Here is a 17,500-nt window from a genome sequence, read left to right as displayed (position 1 = left end):
AAGCCTCCTTGTTCATCTGCTATCCTATTCTCCGTCTTACTCTTAATTCTTTCAATTATAACTCTACCATACACTTTACCAGGTACCCTCAACAGACTTATCCCCCTATAATTTTTGCACTCTCTTTTATCCCCTTTGCCTTTATACAAAGGAACTATGCATGCTCTCTGCCAATCCCTAGGTACCTTACCCTCTTCCATACATTTATTAAATAATTGCACCAACCACTCCAAAACTATATCCCCACCTGCTTTTAACATTTCTATCTTTATCCCATCAATTCCGGCTGCCTTACCCCCTTTCATTTTACGTACTGCCTCACGAACTTCCCCCACACTCACAACTGGCTCTTCCTCACTCCTACAAGATGTTATTCCTCCTTGCCCTATACACGAAATCACAGCTTCCCTATCTTCATCAACATTTAACAATTCCTCAAAATATTCCCTCCATCTTCCCAATACCTCTAACTCTCCATTTAATAACTCTCCTCTCCTATTTTTAACTGACAAATCCATTTGTTCTCTAGGCTTTCTTAACTTGTTAATCTCACTCCAAAACTTTTTCTTATTTTCAACAAAATTTGTTGATAACATCTCACCCACTCTCTCATTTGCTCTCTTTTTACATTGCTTCACCACTCTCTTAACCTCTCTTTTTCTCCATATACTCTTCCCTCCTTGCATCACTTCTACTTTGTAAAAACTTCTCATATGCTAACTTTTTCTCCCTTACTACTCTCTTTACATCATCATTCCACCAATCGCTCCTCTTCCCTCCTGCACCCACTTTCCTGTAACCACAAACTTCTGCTGAACACTCTAACACTACATTTTTAAACCTACCCCATACCTCTTCGACCCCATTGCCTATGCTCTCATTTGCCCATCTATCCTCCAATAGCTGTTTATATCTTACCCTAACTGCCTCCTCTTTTAGTTTATAAACCTTCACCTCTCTCTTCCCTGATGCTTCTATTCTCCTTGTATCCCATCTACCTTTTACTCTCAGTGTAGCTACAACTAGAAAGTGATCTGATATATCTGTGGCCCCTCTATAAACATGTACATCCTGAAGTCTACTCAGCAGTCTTTTATCTACCAATACATAATCCAACAAACTACTGTCATTTCGCCCTACATCATATCTTGTATACTTATTTATCCTCTTTTTCTTAAAATATGTATTACCTATAACTAAACCCCTTTCTATACAAAGTTCAATCAAAGGGCTCCCATTATCATTTACACCTGGCACCCCAAACTTACCTACCACACCCTCTCTAAAAGTTTCTCCTACTTTAGCATTCAGGTCCCCTACCACAATTACTCTCTCACTTGGTTCAAAGGCTCCTATACATTCACTTAACATCTCCCAAAATCTCTCTCTCTCCTCTTCATTCCTCTCTTCTCCAGGTGCATACACGCTTATTATGACCCACTTCTCGCATCCAACCTTTACTTTAATCCACATAATTCTTGAATTTACACACTCATATTCTCTTTTCTCCTTCCATAACTGATCATTTAACATTACTGCTACCCCTTCCTTTGCTCTAACTCTCTCAGATACTCCAGATTTAATCCCATTTATTTCCCCCCACTGAAACTCTCCTACCCCCTTCAGCTTTGTTTCGCTTAGGGCCAGGACATCCAACTTCTTTTCATTCATAACATCAGCAATCATCTGTTTCTTGTCATCCGCACTACATCCACGCACATTTAAGCAACCCAGTTTTATAAAATATAATATATACATTATATATATAATATAATACATTATATATATAATATAATATATACATTATATATATACATATATATATATATATATACATATATATATATATGTATATATATATACATATATAATATATACATTATATATATATACATATATATACATATATATATACATATATATATACATATATATATATATTTACATATATACATATATATATATACATATATATATATATATATATATATATATATATATATATATATATATATATATATATATATATTATATATATATATATATATATATCCATATATATATATATATATATATATATATACATATATATATACATATATATATATATATATACATATATATATATATATATATATATACATATATATATATATACATATATATATATATATATATACATATATATATATATATATATACATATATATACATATATATATATATACACATATATATATATATACATATATATATATATATATAATATATATATATATATATATATATATATATATATATATATATATATATATATATATATACATACATATATATACATATATATATATATACATTCATATATATATATATATATATATATATATATATATATATATATATATATATATATATATATATATATATATATATATATATATATATATATATATATATATATGCTCCTAGGGCCCAGCGTGTCTGTTCTTTCCCATATCAGAGTGCACCAGCACTTTGTTGGGTGTTTAGGTTAGGTAAGGTTTATCAGGAAACAGGACAGGTGTTTCCTGACGCGCGGGCCTTTGTCATATGATGACCCGCCATTATGTCCACTCTGTGATATAGAGATCAGAACTGAGCAACGGCATTTTAAATGAGGTCTTACCGAAGATATATGAAGTTTTAGTAAAACCTTTGTAATTTTAGTTTATGTATTAGTTACCAGTTGTCGAAGGTAGGTAGGTGTGTGTGTGTTGGGGGGGGGGGTGAAGGTTTAGTAAGGACTGGGAAGAGTCAGTGTATGAGGGAGGATTGTGTGTTGATTGTAATAACCACTATCAGATGAGGCCGAGAGGGGGAGGCAGGAGAACGTATGATGCTGTTATCTCTATAACCACTACAGTGTTGTCACTGCCTCTTATTACTACAGTGTTGGCAATGCACACGCTGTAGTGATTACCCAGGCTGGGTCAAGTTATCCTGGTTGCTGCACCCATGCCCACTATCACACGACTTGCTCTTCATCCATTTCTCTGGCCTCAAAATGGACCGAGAATTTTCATATTTGTCATTCTTGGTTAAGTTAACGTATACCAATAAAAATAAGGTGACTTACATCTGGCAGCGGGGAACGTATCACTATTTCGAGCGAACATTTTCTGACACGGCTTGAAATTTGGTAAAAAGAAAAAAAAAAAAACGGTCGATAGTGGACTAGTGGCAATGTTTGAGTAGTTTTTTTTTTTTTTAATTTTGCTTTTCTACATGCTTTTCTGTCAAACCGGTGGGAAACTTTCTTTTTTTGTTTAAATTTGTTTTCTTATAAATGACTGTGAACACAGATATGGTGGAGGTGTTTATACGTCAGGGAATGAAAGTCTCTCCTGACTGGTGTCTTTCACATGTTCCCTCGCAGCATCTGCAGGCATACCGGAGCTAGATTTTACACACTGTTCACAATTACAGAAGATCTCTACAGGGTAGCATATTTTCATTAATAACCTATATGGAAACAAAAACCCAGAAGATTAATTGGTCTGTATATTTCGAAATATACAGACCAATTAATCTTCCGAGTTTCTGTCTCCATGTGAGAGTTACTGAGCATCGTTGACGAGTGTTCGTTACACTTCAGTTATCCATGGTAGCATATCCTAAGGTAAGGTTTGTATTGCAGTTACTACCCTTACCTTGCAATGACTGTTGAATATGGCTTGAAACTGCGATACCTGTTCTTATATCCTCTCTCTTGATGTCGCCTGTGTTGTCTTAGCCGTTGTGGAACTTCCACTCTCTTTCCTCTGGTTTTGATCGAATTCCGGATTTGATTTTCCTTATATTGTGGTGTTTGTTCTTTGAAGATTCCCCGGCGCTAGGTCACCGTAACTGTGGTTTATGCCTAGGGACTAAGAGGGTCTTGTAGGGTTGGCATTAGTCGTCGGATAATTACCTGGAGTCTGATAAATTACACACATGTGTGTAACATGGGTATCTTTATTGTGGAAACGTTTCGTCACGCAATGGCTTCCTTAGTCCCGTACAAAGAAGAATGGTGGAGATCAGGAGTTTGAGGTAATCAGTCCATCTACCTGGAGGATGTTCCGGAGGTCATCGCCCCCGCGGGGTATTTGCCTAAGGTCTCAACATATCTTTCGGCATAAATGTTGGGAACGTTTCTGCTTCTGTCTAAAGTGTACTCACACTTCTGACCGATGGCTTGGGATGATTTGGAAAAGTTTTACTTGCGTTGTGATTTTGGCTTATGTAATATGAGAGTTAGTCACGACAGTAGCGAGGGGGCATTGATAGTGGAAATTTTTTATATAACGTTAGAAAAGGAATATGCTTAAATAAAACATGTTACAATGCCGATAAACGAAAAGGTTGTAGTGCTTTGTTAACGTAACAGATCAACACTGTAGTATGCGTATCTTAGTTCTGGTAGCCGCCGCCGCCGCCGCACTTGATATATTGACTTACAAAATAGTATTCTGAGTGTTGTAATTTGATGTTGGCGATCTTTTCTTAATATTAGCGTCCTTTCGTATACAACACTGAATAACTAGACACTGTAGCATTTTATAAATATATTGTCTTCAGGTTTCTCTCTCCAAATGTTGGAGCATTTTCAGTTAGAAATCCCTGAGAGGTGCGTGGTAAGTGGCTGCCTTCCTTGATAGCGTGTCACGGAAATACTTATTAGAGAATGACAATATTTTGATGGTAGTTATGTGAACTTGTTGGTGTTATACACATTGCTTCTCTGACTGCTTCTTTATTATGCTCTCAGTCTACCAATGTTTCTTTTTTGTCTTGTTTCTTTTTTGTCGTTATCGTTTTTTGACTTGGTCACTTAAGAGACTTGTACGATCAGTTGTGAGACTTGAACTAGTAGATGAAACAGGTACCTGTGGTTACAGCAAGGTATTATTAAACCATTTGTCTGTTATCAGCTCTTCAGTTGAGTTGCGCACTTTAATTCTGTACCCCGTACCATTATTGTGGGAAGTAGACAGATAATTGCAGAGGCAATCAATGGGTCCAGGAACTGGACCTTTGATTACTTAAGATCCACTGGCTGTATCAAGGGATGGGGGTAAAGGGGACTGAAGCCACCCCCTCTCCCCCCGAAAAAAAAGCCTCCAAAATCTCTCAAATAAAAATATTAGTTCTGCTTCAACCCAAGTTCCGTAGTCTCCTCTTCCCGTGTAAAACTTCCGTCACCCCTTCTGAGAGAGAGAGCTTTGATAACTCACGTGTCATATCTTCTCTTTCCTGACACTGACAGTGTCGCCTCTTCAGCATGCACAAAGACATCGTCTTCTGCTGGATTTCTGAACATTCTGGTGTTCAGGTGAATGAACTTGTAGACTCTGCATCTTTAGCAGATCTGTACCTTCCAGTCTCTAGTGGGGATTTCCATATTTTCCGATTTGGTACCTTCTAAGCGCATTAGATCTATAGATTGTTGGTAACATCGTTGGTCGGAGTTTTTACTCTTAACCGCAGCTACAGTTCTGGTCGTCCGTTTTGTCCATGGCTGTTGGTTGTGGAAAACGGTACTCTTGTGATTATATATTGCACCAGCTCATCCTCATAATCAAAGTCGGTATTTTATTGCAGCTTAGATGTGTGACTGTGACACGGGAATGAAAGTGATTGTGGAAGAAGACGTTTGTGTACAGTTCAGGACCTTCATTAAAGGAAATGTTTCTCCACGAAAGTTTTCATCAGTCCTCATAACGAAGCCGCTCGTGTCTTGAACTGTACGTAAGTGTGATGGTGTGAAGTGTCCTTTTCTACAGTTTGTTGGTCTCACCCTAACATTTATAACTGCTTATGTTCTTGTACGCTCACTGGCTCCGTTTTCTCTTCGCGCTTCAAAAATCACTATCGTTCTTGTATATTATTATTTTTAATGACTATGGTGTGATATACGTTAATTTTTTCTTACAAATGACATTCTAACCCAATTAAACTTAAATAACGCATATTGAGAAAACTCCTGAAAATCGTTTTTGAGAAGTCAGTTATAGTAAAATTTAGGACAGGTGATTGAACATAGGACTCTCACATGACCATCTCATAGAGATTGCTAAGGTGCCTCTGTGGGTCCTGATCGTTCCTTTTGACTTAAACGCCTTTATATTATGAATCAAAATTGATTATAATTTTCGTGCTCTGTATGGTAGTATATGAACAACCACTATATATCCTTCTCATAGTCTGTGGCACAAGATGGATTTTACTTTTCAGGTAACGAAATCTGTTGCTGAGCTGGGATGCTTCAGCAATGCCAGGAGGGTTTTGTCAAAAAATACACTGTGAATTCGGTAGCTACGGAAAATTCCTAGGTTTTGTTTTAGCAGAGTGGAGTTATCATCACTTCAGAATTGCCAGTCTCTCAGGTTGGTCTGTCCCTCACAAGGGAAAACGTGGGAGGAGGGGTGAGGTTGGGGGGGTTGAGGGATATGGGTGGGTGGCTGAGAAACGTCATATCAGAGTAGACAGTTGGTGGGAGCGGCACGGCTGCTCCCGCCCCAGCAGTTGAGGTGTGGCAGTGGTGAGTGAGCTGCTTCACTCTTGTACGCTAACTGCCAGGACAGTGCCTTGCTATAGGCCTACAAGGTATACCTGGAGGGGTATACCAAAGGAAACGCATTGTTTATCTCCAGAGGATATATCAAAAGTTCTTTAAGTGTACGTCTCTAACTCGTGACCACGGCTTAACTAGGCATCTACAGTATGCCTCGTTGGTCTTATTCTATTCATATTTTGTGCAATTGGTTTTATCACAATTTAATATATCACGATTGTCCTAAATTTAAGATTATAAGTGAAGTGTTGGGGCATGCTGGAGGAGCATGTGTGTACGACTTAATGTTAACATGTGTTGGTGTCGTTAGTGCTTCACAATGTTGTAAACATGTGGTAGTGTCAGTGCTTCATCATGTAAACATGTGGTAGTGCCAGTGCTTCATGTAAACATGTGGTAGTGTCAGTGCTTCATCATGTAAACATGTGGTAGTGTCAGTGCTTCATGTAAACATGTGGTAGTGTCAGTGCTTCATGTAAACATGTGGTAGTGCCAGTGCTTCATCATGTAAACATGTGGTAGTGTCAGTGCTTCATCATGTAAACATGTGGTAGTGTCAGTGCTTCATCATGTAAACATGTGGTAGTGTCAGTGCTTCCTCATGTAAACATGTGGTAGTGTCAGTGCTTCCTCATGTAAACATGTGGTAGTGTCAGTGCTTCATCATGTAAACATGTGGTAGTGTCAGTGCTTCACCATGTTGTAAACATGCAGTGTCAGTGCTTCACCATGTTGTAAACATGCAGTGTCAGTGCTTCACCATGTTGTAAACATGTTATGTCAGTCAGTAGTAGTGGTGGTGATGTGTAGAGATGTGTGATGCGTAGTAGTGGTGGTGGGGTGAAGTGATGTGTGGTGGTGTGTAGAGATGTGTGGTGGTATGTAGTGGTGTGGTGATGTGTGGTCGTGTGTAAAGATGTGTGGCTGTGTAGTAGTGGTGGTGTGAAGAGATGTGGTAGTGTGTATAGATGTGTGGTGGTGTGTATAGATGTGTGGTGGTGTGTTGTGATGTATGGTGGTGTGTTGTGATGTATGGTGGTGTGTAGTAAGGTGTGGTGGTATGTAGTGTTTTGTGGTGGTGTGTCGTAATGTGTGGTGGTGTGTAGTAATGTGTGGTGGTGGTGTGTAGTGATGTGTGGTGGTGTGTTGTGATGTGTGGTGGTGTGTAGTGATGTGGTGGCGTGTAGTGATTAGTATAGGTGGGTGAGAGTGTAGTTGAACGTTTCCATGTAAATAGAACACTGGCAACGGTAGTAGCACCACTGGTAACGGTGGTAGCACCACTGGCAATGGTGGTAACACCACTGGTAATGGTAGCACCACTGGCAATGGTGGTAGCACCACTGGCAATGGTGGTAGCACCACTGGTAACGGTGGTAGCACCACTGGTAATGGTGGTAGCACCACTGGCAATGGTGGTAGCACCACTGGCAATGGTGGTAGCACCACTGGTAACGGTGGTAGCACCACTGGCAACGGTGGTAGCTCCACTGGCATTGGTGGTAGCACCACTTAAGGAATATAGAGGTTAAGTAATATAGAGGATATCTGACTAGAGTACACTTGTTGGTACAGAGATCACTGAACTACGTTATCTTGGACACAAGATAACCACTGATGTGTAAGGTGATAACGTTACACTGTAAGGTGCCCCTCAGCAGCGCTGCAGGGCAATGCTCAGAGATGTGTGTTTCACTTGTACGGAACGCAGCGGGAGGTTCAACGTTGTAGGGAATACAATGGGTGGGTCAGCGTTGTAGGGAACGTAGCGGAAGGTTCAACGTTGTAGGGAATACAATGGGGTGGGTCAGCGTTGTAGGGAACGTAGCGGAAGGTTCAACGTTGTAGGGAATACAATGGGTGGGTCAGCGTTGTAGGGAACGTAGCGGAAGGTTCAACGTTGTAGGGAATACAATGGGTGGGTCAGCGTTGTAGGGAATACAGCGGGAGGTTCAACGTTATGGGGAATACAATGGGTGGGTCAGCGTTGTAGGGAACGCAGCGGGAGGTTCAACGTTGTAGGGAATACAGTGGTTTGGTCACCGTTGTAGGGAATACAATGGGTGGATCAACATTGTAGGGAATATAGCGGGAAGTTGAATGTTGTAAAGGAATACAGTGTTGTAGGGAATACAGTGTTGTAGGGAATACAGTGTTGTAGGGAATACAGTGTTGTAGGGAATACAATGTAGTAGGGAATACAACGTTGTAAGGAATACAACATTGTAGGGAATACAACATTGTAGGGAATACAACATTGTAGGGAATACAACGTTGTAGGGAATACAACGTAAAGAATACAACGTTGTAGGGAATACAACGTTGTAGGGAATACAACGTTGTAGGGAATACAACGTTGTAGGGAATACAACGTTGTAGAGAATACAGCGTTGTAAGGAATACAGCGTTGTAAGGAATACAGCGTTGTAAGGAATACAGCGTTGTAAGGAATACAGCGTTGTAGGGAATACAGCATTGTAGGGAATACAACGTTGTAGGGAATACAACGTTGTAGGGAATACAACGTTGTAGGGAATACAACGTTGTAAGGAATACAACATTGTAGAGCATACAACGTTATAAGGAATACAACGTTGTAGGGAATACAACGTTGTAGGGAATACAACGTTTTAGGGAATACAGCGTTGTAGGGAATACAACGTTGTAGGGAATACAGCGTTGTAGGGAATGCAACATTGTAGGGAATGCAACGTTATAGGGAATACAACGTTGTAGGGAATACAACGTTGTAGGGAATACAACGTTGTAGGGAATACAACGTTCTAGGGAATACAACGTTCTAGGGAATACAACGTTATATTGAATACAACGTTATAGGGAATACAACGTTGTAGGGAATACAACGTTATATGGAATACAGCATTGTAGGGAATACAACGTTGTAGGGAATACAACGTTATAGGGAATACAACGTTATAGGGAATACAACGTTGTAGGGAATACAACGTTATATGGAATACAGCATTGTAGGGAATACAACGTTGTAGGGAATACAACGTTATAGGGAATACAGGTGTTTTGAGCTTCCTGGTACCCACCAGGGCTAGGAAGAAAGTGATTATAACTAGGGTTGATACACACCTTCTGACTTATATTATCGGTATATCAGGTATACCGCCTGGAAGTCATGGGCGACCCTTACCTGTGTTTTGATCTGCCCGTTATGGCCTCGAATGGTTAGTCCTAGTCACCTAACATCGACCCTAGGCCCTGCAGTGATAATGAGCAGGATGTCAGGTAAAATAGTGACTTACCTGGCTCATTGTAGCCGGTGCCGGTGACGTTACAACGTCAAAGAGAAGCCGATGGCTTGAGATGCCTAGTGACGTCTTCACTTCCGTCGTCTGCTTGCCATATCAAACGTCTTTTGACGACTGTCACCTCGATAATAGTCCGTAATTATTCACGGCAAGAAGAGTGTCGTTAGTGTCCCTGGCGATTGTCAGTGCCTAACACACGAAATACGACCATGAATGTTTCTACATTCAGCGTGGCCTGGCCGGGGATACCCGGTCACTTCTGTCACATCTTCATTGGTCCAGTTCAAACTGCAATCCCCCGGTTGAAACTCGCCCTCTATTTATGGGCGAGTTTCTGCTGTAGGGAATGCATCAGGTGGGTCAACGTTGTAGGGAATGCAGCAGGTGGGTCAACGTTGTAGGGAATACATCAGGTGGGTCAACGTTATAGGGAATACAGCAGGTGGGTCAACGTTGTAGTTAATACAGCAGGTGGGTCAACGTTATAGGGAATGCATCAGGTGGGTCAACGTTGTAGGGAATACAGCAGGTGGGCCAACGTTGTTGGGAATACAGCAGGTGGGTCAACGTTGTAGAGAATACAGCAGGTGGGTCAACGTTGTAGGGAATACATCAGGTGGGTCAACGTTGTAGGGAATACAGCAGGTGGGTCAACGTTGTAGGGAATACATCAGGTGGGTCAACGTTGTAGGGAATGCAGCAGGTGGGTCAACGTTGTAGGGAATACATCAGGTGGGTCAACGTTATAGGGAATACAGCAGGTGGGTCAACGTTGTAGTTAATACAGCAGGTGGGTCAACGTTATAGGGAATGCATCAGGTGGGTCAACGTTGTAGGGAATACAGCAGGTGGGCCAACGTTGTTGGGAATACAGCAGGTGGGTCAACGTTGTAGAGAATACAGCAGGTGGGTCAACGTTGTAGGGAATACATCAGGTGGGTCAACGTTGTAGGGAATACAGCAGGTGGGTCAACGTTGTAGGGAATACATCAGGTGGGTCAACGTTGTAGGGAATACAGCAGGTGGGTCAACGTTGTAGGGAATACAGCAGGTGGGTCAACGTTGTTGGGAATACAGCAGGTGGGTCAACGTTGTAGGGAATACAGCAGGTGGGTCAACGTTGTAGGGAATACAGGAGGTGGGTCAACGATGTAGGGAATACAGCAGATGGGTCAACGTTGTAGGGAATACAGCAGGTGGGTCAACGTTGTAGGGAATACAGCAGGTGGGTCAACGTTGTTGGGAATACAGCAGGTGGATCAACGTTGTAGGGAATACAGCAGGTGGGTCAACGTTGTAGGGAATACATCAGGTGGGTCAACGTTGTAGGGAATACAGCAGGTGGGTCAACGTTGTAGGGAATACAGCAGGTGGGTCAACGTTGTAGGGAATACAGCAGGTGGGTCAACGTTGTAGGGAATACAGCAGGTGGGTCAAGGATGTAGGGAATACAGCAGATGGGTCAACGTTGTAGGGAATACAGCAGGTGGGTCAACGTTGTAGGGAATACAGCAGGTGGGTCAACGTTGTTGGGAATACAGCAGGTGGGTCAACGTTGTAGGGAATACAGCAGGTGGGTCAACGTTGTAGGGAATACAGCAGGTGGGTCAACGTTGTAGGGAATACATCAGGTGGGTCAACGTTGTAGGGAATACAGCAGGTGGGTCAACGTTGTTGGGAATACAGCAGGGGGGTCAACGTTGTAGGGAATACATCAGGTGGGTCAACGTTGTAGGGAATCCAGCAGGTAGGTCAACGTTGTTGGGAATACAGCAGGTGGGTCAACGTTGTAGGGAATACATCAGGTGGGTCAACGTTGTAGGGAATACAGCAGGTGGGTCAACGTTGTTGGGAATACAGCAGGTGGGTCAACGTTGTTGGGAATACAGCAGGTGGGTCAACATTGTAGGGAATACAGATGGGTCATCGTTGTAAGGAATACAGCAGGTGGGTTAACGTAGGGAATACAGCAGGTGGGTCAACGTTGTAGGGAATACACCAGGTGGGTCAACGTTGTAGGGAATACAGCAGGTGGGTCAACGTTGTAGGGGATACAGCAGGTGGGTCAACGTTGTAGGGAATACAGCAGGTGGGTCAACGTTGTAGGGAATACAGCAGGTGGGTCAACGTTGTAGGGAATACAGCAGGTGGGTCAACGTTGTAGAGAACACAGCAAGTGGGTCAACGTTGTAGGGAATACAGCAGGTGGGTCAACGTTGTAGAGAACACAGCAGGTGGGTCAACGTTGTAGGGAATACAGCAGGTGGGTCAACGTTGTAGGGAATACATCAGGTGGGTCAACGTTGTAGGGAATACAGCAGGTGGGTCAACGTTGTAGGGAATACAGCAGGTGGGTCAACGTTGTAGGGAATACAGCAGGTGGGTCAAAGTTGTTGGGAATACAGTAGGTGGGTCAACGTTGTAGGGAATACAGCAGTGGGTCAACGTTGTAGGGAATACAGCAGGTGGGTCAACGTTGTAGGGAATACAGCAGGTGGGTCAACGTTGTTGGGAATACAGCAGGTGGGTCAACGTTGTAGGGAATACAGCAGGTGGGTCAACGTTGTAGGGAATACAGCAGGTGGGTCAACGTTGTAGGGAATACAGCAGGTGGGTCAACGTTGTGTGGAATACAGCAGGTGGGTCAACGTTGTAGGGAATACAGCAGGTGGGTCAACGTTGTAGGGAATACAGCAGGTGGGTCAACGATGTAGGGAATACAGCAGATGGGTCAACGTTGTAGGGAATACAGCAGGTGGGTCAACGTTGTAGGGAATACAGCAGGTGGGTCAACGTTGTAGGGAATACAGCAGGTGGGTCAACGTTGTAGGGAATACAGCAGGTGGGTCAACGTTGTAGGGAATACAGCAAGTGGGTCAACGTTGTTGGGAATACAGCAGGTGGTTCAACGTTGTAGGGAATACAGCAGGTGGGTTAACGTTGTAGGGAATACAGCAGGTGGGTCAACGTTGTGTGGAATACAGCAGGTGGGTCAACGTTGTAGGGAATACAGCAGGTGGGTCAACGTTGTAGGGAATACAGCAGGTGGGTCAACGATGTAGGGAATACAGCAGATGGGTCAACGTTGTAGGGAATACAGCAGGTGGGTCAACGATGTAGGGAATACAGCAGATGGGTCAACGTTGTAGGGAATACAGCAGGTGGGTCAACGTTGTAGGGAATACAGCAGGTGGGTCAACGTTGTAGGGAATACAGCAGGTGGGTCAACGTTGTAGGGAATACAGCAGGTGGGTCAACGTTGTAGGGAATACAGCAGGTGGGTCAACGTTGTAGGGAATACAGCAAGTGGGTCAACGTTGTTGGGAATACAGCAGGTGGTTCAACGTTGTAGGGAATACAGCAGGTGGGTTAACGTTGTAGGGAATACAGCAGGTGGGTCAACGTTGTAGGGAATACAGCAGGTGGGTCAACGTTGTAGGGAATACAGCAGGTGGGTCAACGTTGTAGGGAATACAGCAGGTGGGTCAACGTTGTAGGGAATACAGCAGGTGGGTCAACGTTGTAGGGAATACAGCAGGTGGGTCAACGTTGTAGGGAATACAGCAGGTGGGTCAACGTTGTAGGGAATACAGCAGGTGGGTCAACGTTGTAGGGAATACAGCAGGTGGGTCAACGTTGTAGGGAATACAGCAGGTGGGTCAACGTTGTAGAGAATACAGCAGGTGGGTCAACGTTGTAGGGAATACAGCAAGTGGGTCAATGTTGTAGGGAATACAGCAGGTGGTTCAACGTTGTAGGGAATATAGCAGGTGGGTCAACGTTGTAGGGAATACAGCAGGTGGGTCAACGTTGTTGGGAATACAGCAGGTGGGTCAACGTTGTAGGGAATACAGCAGGTGGGTCAACGTTGTAGGGAATACAGCAGGTGGGTCAACGTTGTAGGGAATACAGCAGGTGGGTCAACGTTGTTGGGAATACAGCAGGTGGGTCAACGTTGTGCACAGTACAGTGGGTGATTTGGAATTCAGTAACCCCCGAGGGATCGATGTCCTGGACTGTGTGGTGTGTGTTGAGGCGTGAGTACAGTTGGTGTGATTGTTCCCCTCTACCCTCTCCTCCCCCCGAATGTGTCCCCTCACTCTACCTCCTGTATCACTCTACCCTCCTGTCTCCCCTCACTCGACCTCCTGTATCACTCTATCCTCCCCTCACTCTACCCTCCTGTCTCCCCTCACTGTACCTCCTGTATCACTACCCTCCTGTCTCCCCTCACTCTACCTGCTGTATCACTCTACCCTCATGTCTCCCCTAACTCTACCCTCCTGTCTCCCCTCACTCTACCCCTCTGTCTCCTCACTCTACCCTCCTGTCTCCCCTCACTCTACCTCCTGTATCACTACCCTCCTGTCTCCCCTCACTCTACCCTCCTGTCTCCCCTCACTCTACCCTCCTGTCTCCCCTCACTCTACCTGCTGTATCACTACCCTCCTGTCTCCCCTCACTCTACCTCCTGTATCACTACCCTCCTGTCTCCCCTCACTCTACCCTTCTGTCTCCCCTCACTCTACCCTCCTGTCTCCCCTCACTCTACCCTCCTGTCTCCCCTCACTCTACCCTCCTGTATCACTACCCTCCTGTCTCCCCTAACTCTACCCTCCTGTATCACTACCCTCCTGTCTCCCCTCACTCTACCTGCTGTATCACTACCCTCCTGTTTCCCCTCACTCTACCTGCTGTATCACTACCCTCCTGTCTCCCCTCACTCTACCTCCTGTATCACTACCCTCCTGTCTCCCCTCACTCTACCTCCTGTATCACTACCCTCCTGTCTCCCCTCACTCTACCCTCCTGTCTCCCCTCACTCTACCTCCTGTATCACTACCCTCCTGTCTCCCCTCACTCTACCTCCTGTATCACTACCCTCCTGTCTCCCCTCACTCTACCTCCTGTATCACTACCCTCCTGTCTCCCCTCACTCTACCTCCTGTATCACTACCCTCCTGTCTCCCCTCACTCTACCTCCTGTATCACTACCCTCCTGTCTCCCCCTCACTCTACCCTCCTGTATCACTACCCTCCTGTCTCCCCTAACTCTACCCTCCTGTCTCCCCTCACTCTACCTCCTGTATCACTACCCTCCTGTCTCCCCTCACTCTACCTGCTGTATCACTACCCTCCTATCTCCCCTCACTCTACCTGCTGTATCACTACCCTCCTGTCTCCCCTCACTCTACCTGCTGTATCACTACCCTCCTATCTCCCCTCACTCTACCTGCTGTATCACTACCCTCCTGTCTCCCCTCACTCTACCTGCTGTATCACTACCCTGTCTCGCCTCACTCTACGTCCTGTATCACTACCCTCCTGTCTCCCCTTACTCTACCTCCTGTATCACTACCCTCCTGTCTCCCCTCACTCATGGAGGTTAAAGAGGAGGCCAGACCTCATTGTCCTCTCTCTCGAGACTATGGTCCATCACTGTATCCTCTCTCTCGGGACTATGATTTGTTTGTAATCTGGTTATTATGACTTAATAATTGTTAAACAAGTCTGGAGTGTATAGCGACCCGGCCTTAGGGAGAGGCGGGGCTGTAAGGACTTGTCTGGAAGAGTGGAGCGTAGAGCCATGACCTCAAGTCTTCCATACATTAAACTGTGCTTTGTGGTATTCCGAGGGAGATGAAAGGTATAAAATACCGACACGATGGAACACAAATTCAGTACGATCCTTTATGACTACATTTCGCCCACACAGTGGGCTTTGTCAAGTTACAAACAGATCTACCTGGGTAAAGAGTACATGAGCGTATATAGCCTGGAGAATGTTGGGTAGATTGTATTTAAGACGGGACGTGCAAGGGCCCCTCTCAAAGAAATGTACGAGTGGGAAAAAACATTGAGAGACCAGAACCTGGTTGGAGTTGGATTTGAAACTGAAGCACAAGACTACTGAAAATAGTAGTAGTAGACACATGCACAAGACTACTGAAGATAGTAGTAGTAGACACATGTACAAGACTACTGAAGATAGTAGTAGTAGACACATGTACAAGACTACTGAAGATAGTAGTAGTAGACACATGCACAAGACTACTGAAGATAGTAGTAGTAGACACATGTACAAGACTACTGAAGATAGTAGTAGTAGACACATGTACAATACTACTGAAGATAGTAGTAGTAGACACATGTACAAGACTACTGAAGATAGTAGTAGTAGACACATGCACAAGACTACTGAAGATAGTAGTAGTAGACACATGTACAAGACTACTGAAGATAGTAGTAGTAGACACATGCACAAGACTACTGAAGATAGTAGTAGTAGACACGTGCATAAGACTACTGAAGATAGCAGTAGTAGACACATGCACAAGACTACTGAAGATAGTAGTAGTAGACACGTGCATAAGACTACTGAAGATAGTAGTAGTAGACACATGTACAAGACTACTGAAGATAGTAGTAGTAGACACATGCACAAGACTACTGAAGATAGTAGTAGTAGATACGTGCATAAGACTACTGAAGATAGCAGTAGTAGACACATGTACAAGACTACTGAAGATAGTAGTAGACACGTGCATAAGACTACTGAAGATAGCAGTAGTAGACACATGCACAAGACTACTGAAGATAGTAGTAGTAGACACGTGCATAAGACTACTGAAGATGGCAGTAGTAGACACATGTACAAGACTACTGAAGATAGTAGTAGTAGACACGTGCATAAGACTACTGAAGATGGCAGTAGTAGACACATGCACAAGACTACTGAAGATAGTAGTAAACACATGTACAAGACTACTGAAAATAGTAGTAGTAGAAACATGCACAAGACTTCTGAAGATAGAAACATTTACAAGACGACTGAGGATAGTAGTGGAAGAAGATACACAAGATTACTGATGATAGTGGGAACAGATACACAAGATTACTGATGATAGTGGGAACAGATACACAAGATTACTGATGATAGTGGGAACAGATACACAAGATTACTGATGATAGTGGGAACAGATACACAAGATTATTGATGATAGTGGGAACAGATACACAAGATGACTGATGATAGTGGGAACAGATACACAAGATTACTGATGATAGTGGGAGCAGATAGACAAGATGACTGATGGTAGTGGGAACAGATACACAAGATGACTGATGATAGTGGGAACAGATACACAAGATGACTGATGGTAGTGGGAACAGATACACAAGATGACTGATGATAGTGGGAACAGATACACAAGATGACTGATGGTAGTGGGAACAGATACACAAGATTACTGATGATAGTGGGAGCAGATAGACAAGATGACTGATGGTAGTGGGAACAGATAGACAAGACGGCTGAAGAGACGGAGGTAAAGATGCAAGGCAGTGAGCAGAGAACAGACGACAACATAACCCAGAATAAGATAGACAAAGTCCCCAGAACACCACAGTTAGCGGAAACTCATTGGCCACAGAAAAAGTATGTAGATGATGATTTTATTCAGACTATTAACCTCGAGGGTTAGTAACAAAGGATAATCCAAGTCAGTTCAGAATGTTATCAAGGACTGTCTGTCTTATTTCTATTGGGGTCCTTTAATCCTCTCCCCAGGATATGATCCACGACCTGTTGCCTAAAACCCAGAAGGTATCTACTTACTCTTAG

General features: G+C 43.4%; 2 protein-coding genes across 6 annotated transcripts in view; both read left to right on the top strand.

Moving 5' to 3' along the window:
* Positions 1 to 17,500, top strand: part of LOC128689467 (F-box/LRR-repeat protein 2) — a 360,993-nt gene that overhangs the window by 118,476 nt on the left and 225,017 nt on the right. The gene's annotated exons all lie outside the window — the stretch shown is intronic.
* LOC128689471 (ceramide synthase 5) overlaps positions 6,491 to 17,500 on the top strand; it is a 21,103-nt gene continuing 10,093 nt past the window's right edge. For 2 of the 4 annotated variants that reach the window (XM_053777809.1, XM_053777808.1), the window contains exon 1: positions 6,498 to 6,699. The gene's annotated coding sequence lies outside the window, so the exon portion shown is untranslated. Of the gene's footprint in view, positions 6,700 to 17,500 lie in introns of all 4 variants that reach the window. The other 2 variants (XM_053777811.1, XM_053777810.2) reach the window with 2 other exon arrangements.

The sequence above is a fragment of the Cherax quadricarinatus genome, chromosome 18, assembly GCF_038502225.1.
Source record: "Cherax quadricarinatus isolate ZL_2023a chromosome 18, ASM3850222v1, whole genome shotgun sequence".
Lineage (NCBI taxonomy): Eukaryota > Metazoa > Arthropoda > Malacostraca > Decapoda > Parastacidae > Cherax > Cherax quadricarinatus.
This window is presented reverse-complemented; position numbering and strand designations above follow the sequence as displayed.